The following is a 6000-nucleotide window of genomic DNA, read 5'->3' on the forward strand; positions in this document are numbered from 1 at the left end:
TAAGGAGAGGCATAAGCTACAACCTGACCACCCTACATTAACATTCCTCCTAATACCTTCTTAGAGGCATCGCAAAATACTTCAGAACGCTTACTAAGATCATGAATGACCAAAACAGGAACAATCGTCAACCTTTCCTTCAAACTCATAAAACTTTGTTCACAACTCGAATCCCAGTTGTAAGGAATCTCATTTCGGGTAAGTCTAGTTATTGGTAAAGCCAACTGAGAAAAACCTTTGATAAACCTCATATAGTAGTCTTCCAATCCTAAGAAACTTTTGACTTTGGGAGCATTCTTCGGTCTTTCCCAATTAATCACCGCTTCAACTTTAGATGGATATACCACTACTCCCCCTTGAGATATTACATGACCAAGAAACTTGACTTAAGTCATCCAAAACTCACACTTGCTTAACTTGGCAAAAAGTTGTTTCTCTCGTAATACCAACAGAACAATCCTTAGATGCTCTTCGTGCTCTTGTGGAGTGCGAGAATAAATAAGAATGTCATCAATAAATATCACCACAAATTGGTCCAAGTAAGGTTGAAATATCTGATTAATATAGTCCATAAAAACAGCTGGAGCATTTGTCACACCGAAAGGCATCACAAGAAATTCATAATGACCATATCGGGTCCTAAATGCGGTCTTTGGTACATCAGAATTATTTACTCATATTTGATGATAGTCCTGTCGCAAATCAATCTTCGAGAACATATAAGCTTCTTTCAACTGGTCTAGCAAATCATTTATTCTAGGCAGGGGATACTTGTTCTTGATGGTGACTTTATTCAACTGGCGATTATCGCTACCGGGATTACACGATAACGAAACCGAGGACTGAACTATTGGATGCCTCCTCAATCAAAAGAGAAGAGAGAAGGCAAAACAGAAGAGTCGCCACCGAATTTTATTTAGATTACCTCTATGGGAGAGGTGAGGGGAAATAGTCGATAAAACCTTCGAAGAAGAAAAGGTGCACACGGGTAGTGTAAGGATAAATAATCGGTCTTGCAACCGAGACTTGGGTTCGGAAGTTGGTTACACAAGGGGAAGGTATTAGCACCCCTCACGTCCATGGTACTCCATGGGAACCATTTGGGTTGTCTACGTATGTGGGTATTTATCTCGTTTATTATTTTATTTTTAAAAGAGTGTAAAAAGAAAGATAAGACTCTGGGCATTTTTATTATCGTGCTCGCCAAGGATTGTGGCCCTTGTGCCTACGTATCACTCATCGGGTGATGAGGAATCAGAGCTCCGTAGTTTAGACTAAAAATATTTGTGGGTTGGTTAATTTTACCTTTGTAGAAATTCTAGATAACAAGTCAAGCGTATTACGTCCAAAATAATCATAGTAAGGGTAAGAAAGCTCAATTCTTACTCATTCCCCACCACTTAAGGCTCGTGGTGCACAATACTTAATCGTAGTTTTATTGTATTTTTGAATTTGATTATGAAAATTCCACTTGACGTTGGGTCAAGAGTTTATTTATTTGATTATGAAATTGGGTAATGTTATGAATATACAAAGTGACCAACAAGAAAATAAAGGGTCTCATTTTAAGGTAGCCTAAGAGAAAGCCTTGTGTGTGCAAAAATGACATAAACTAAACAAAGGATAATGGTCTTACAAACATGTCCCTCTAGGGTGGTACAATGATGTCATTCTTACAACTGGTATGTAAGTTATAGATGAAATCCAAAGTTGAAACCAAGTATTACAAAGATAAGGAAAAAGCCTTCAAGAAAAGGTCCTAAATGAGATCCTCTAAGTCCAAGTTGATTAAGTGGAATGAATATGTTTTGGTATTATCATTTTATCATGTTTTTGTTATTTTTAATTACATGATGACAATAAGATAAATGACAATAATAAACCTGCATGATGAGTTTATACAATGAATATGATGATGATGAGTACTTGAATTTAAATTGCAAAGTAATGACATAAAAGTAAATAGAAAGGTAACAATGGTAATAACAATAATAATGGTTAGTTGTAATCAAAGTTTAAGTTAATGGTTAGTGTTATGAACAAGTCCAAAAGATTCAAAATATAACGCAGTAGGGGATAACTTATCACTGATGCAAAGTATTGAAGACGATCAAAAGATCAACTTACAATATATTTGTAACAATGAAAGTTATGCAAACCCTAAGTCCATCTATCAATATTTTGACAAAAGGAAGACTATACCAGTTCAAGGGTTAAAAGATAATATTTTGATTAAATGATTAGGCTGGACAAGTTATAAGGATCAATATATAATATAAACAAGTTAACAATAAGGGTTAATGGGTTAGTATTAACAAATAGAGACAAAGATGGAACAAAAGGAACCATAAGTTAATATGTACATAAAAAAGGCTTCATCTATATGTCAAATGACCCAAGTTGGTTGAAGTATGGGCAACCTATCCATACTTCAAAGTACCATGAATGAACTCTTGATCATTCATTAATAGATTTGAAACATAGAAGGTTTAAGAAACCCTAATCAATCCAATATCATGACAACTATAAACTTTATTAGCCACTAGGTTTAAGACCTCATAAATCAATGAATAAATGCTCAAATACCTAAAACAAAGAATAATAAAATCACATAGACAAAAATAACAAGGGTCTATGTTTGAAATATTTTTGAGATAATAAAAATAAGTGGGATAAAAAAATAAAATGAAATTGGAAATAAATAAGATGGAAAATAAATAAAATAAAAGTGAAAGAAATAAAAACAAGATATAATGCATGTGCTGGGGGTTGAACCCCTGACTTTGGGGTCATAGGGGGGTCAACCCCCTCTCCCACTGGGCCAAGCGCCCACTTGTGATAAGAAATGCGTTGATGAAATAAAAATATTAAATCAAATGCTAAAAATGAAACTGCGCGTAAATGAACCAATCAGGACATGACAACAATTGTTTTCAAATTCAAAAATGCGGGAAAACATTCATCTTCAACCTTGGAACCTTGAATCAAAATCCAAAAACATGTGTTTTTCAAGGGATTTAAACATAGAATCATTGCCTAATCATAAAAACGAATCACCCTCCACACTCATGAGCCATTGATTGGCTCTGAGTATGGAGTATTTTTCCAAAACTCAGAAGAATAATTTGATCTAAATTAAAAATTAAATGATGGATAATGGTTCCCAAAGCATGAGGTGAGTGATCAGTGAGTGATTTCGAGTTGAATGGTAACTTGTTTGAGTGAAGGGTGTGTGTGAAACTACCTTATCAGAATCGATTTTAGAGTGGTGCTTTGATGGAAAAGGACAACTCATGGGGGGTGTTGGGAAGGTGACTTATGGCTTGGGAAAGTTTCAGTGATGTTCAAGGATGTATTATGGGTGGCTATCTTGAAATTAAATGCTTTGAATCTCAAAAATGGTAACTCTGTTCTTGGGTGAGAAAATTGATTTTGCAGCAAAATTTTTCTGGCTTTCTAAGATTGTTTTCTGAGTGAGACACCTTCCCCTATTTATAGGGAAGGTGATGGAATGGTTTTGGAGGGAGAATGAAGTGGTTTGATCAGAAATCCCATGTAACTTGGAGCATGCTCAAAAACGGCTTTGAGGAGACATGGAATGGTACATTTCGATCTAGTTTCTTTCACCAACCACTTGGTTTGGTTCTTAGCACCAATTAGGAATAAACAAATGCAATGGAATAGTCTGCTATACATTTGAACTTTGTCCATTTTGGGAAATTTCTGAAAAATCACATGGCATCAGGTTTGGGGATTGGAGAGGTTTTCAAATCAAAGTTGACCTCCATTTGGGACTTGGTATGTTACATAATATGTCACAAGTTAATAGATATCATATTTGAATGAAATGAAACCTTGGTGATTGGACTTGCAAATTCTGGCTGAGGTGTGTCTGGTTTGTGCATTATGGTAAGTCAACCACTTTGAACCAGGGCCAAATGAAATTGGTTCGTGCATTTTGCAATAAATTTGTGCCAACTGTTCCTTGCCATGTCCTTGATCAGATGCAAAAAGAACCAGGTCAAAAGGAGTTATGGTTTGGAAATTGCAATGTGGTAAAGTAGTGGTCTTGGTCATGTTTTTAGGACATGGTAGGCATGTTGGACCAGCTTGGCCAATGCAAAGGTTTATGTGCTTGCTCAATGAATTAGATCTTGAACCTTGAAAAAAAGTTGGAGGAGAGGGATTCAATTAGGAAATTTTGCTCGAAGTGGAACTTAAAAAGCTTATAAGATGCAAAAGTTATGGACTTTGGAACTTGCCATAGGCCATTCTTGCAAAAATGTGACCAACCAACATGACCTAAAAATGTGAATTTGAGATTTCTTGATTTTTGTGGTGCAATGATAGATGTTTTAAGCTCATATGATCATATCTTGATGTAAAATGAGGCTTGGGGCTTTGTGGAGTGATGTTAGGTCAAGTTCATGGGTGAATCAAATGCCTTGAAAATTCAAAAACCATGACCAAACCAAGTACTTGTAACATGAATTGAATGGATAGTTAAATGGTGAGTTAAGGTTGAAAACAACTTAATATGATGTTGAATGAGTGGAGACATGATAGGGTGATCAAAATTAAGCAAGTTCAATGATCAAATGATGCCCAAATTCGGGTTTCTTGAATCATAAGCTTCATCAAGAACCATGGTAAGAGAAATTAGGGTTTGGTGATGCAAGGGGTGTATTGAGATGTTTCAAGGTTTGGGGCATGAAGAAACTTTGGATTTTAGGTGTCCTAAATGACATGGTTAAGACTCATGGTGAACCATGACTTGTACAAACCAAAGGGGGTCAAGAGCTAGGGCTGAGGTCCTTGGGTGACCAGATGAATCTTGATGTATATTCAATGGGGACTCACCATCTAATTAGGGTTTTGGAGAGTTAGTGATATGTATTAAATGATCCTCCAAGCTTTGTTAGATGCTTAAGGATAAAGATTAGAGTTAAGGTGGCTTGGGCACACCTCAACATGATCAGGGGATCTTGAATCTTCATAGATGAATCCCATGCCCTGAGTTTATTGATTATTGGGGATCATTAAGTACAAATGCATATGAGATGAGATGTATGGTATGAATGGTCATGAATTAGGGTTCAAGGGGATAGTGTGGAGGTAGGTTAAATTTTAGGGTATGATGGTTGCCCCTATTTAATCTTCTTGGACCTTCCAATGTGTTCAAAGTAGGAGAGGATTGAATAATTAAAAGGAGAAACTATTAATTTTCTTTGTTGGGGATGAGAGTGTTATGAGTTGTTGGGGATTATATATGGGAAAGTATTTATGGGATAGCAAATGATCTTAATGTGAGACCAATTGCTGAGGAAATAAATATGATTATGATGATTATGCATGCAATGTGATGTATGTAACATAAGTATCTCTTAAAAGAGGAAAGTCCGATGTCAAAACTCCAGGAAGAAGAGTAGGGAAGAAACTATGTTGGGGAATGAGAATTTCGACAAAAGAAATGGGGAACTTCCCCAAGCAACAGTTGGGGAGAAAGATAATGATGATTCCTAGCAACGGCTGGAACACCTAACTTTGATGGGGAAATATAGATTCGACGATGATTCCCAACAAGGGCTGGAATACCTGACATCTACTAGGGATCAACCAAGTGAATACAATGATGATTCTTAGCAACAACTAGAGTACCTGACTCAATGGGGATAATATATGGGTTCAGTGATGATTCCTAGCAACAGATGGAATACCTGACTCAGTTGGAGAGAATGACGAGGTACAGTGACGATTTATAGTGATGGCTAGAAAACCATACCCTGTAAGGAAAAGAAGTCGTTCAATGATGATTCCTAACAAAGGCTGGAATACCTGACTCGACTAGGAATATAAACTTAAATATTTTAGTGATGATTCCTAATAACGGCTAGAAATACATGACTCTGCTTGGAGAATTTTTTTTCAAGAGAGTATAATGACGATTCTTAGTAATGGCTAGAATATTTGACTCTGCTGAGGGAACAAGAACTTCAACGA

The sequence above is a fragment of the Lathyrus oleraceus genome, chromosome 7, assembly GCF_024323335.1.
Source record: "Lathyrus oleraceus cultivar Zhongwan6 chromosome 7, CAAS_Psat_ZW6_1.0, whole genome shotgun sequence".
In the NCBI taxonomy this organism is placed as follows: domain Eukaryota; kingdom Viridiplantae; phylum Streptophyta; class Magnoliopsida; order Fabales; family Fabaceae; genus Lathyrus; species Lathyrus oleraceus.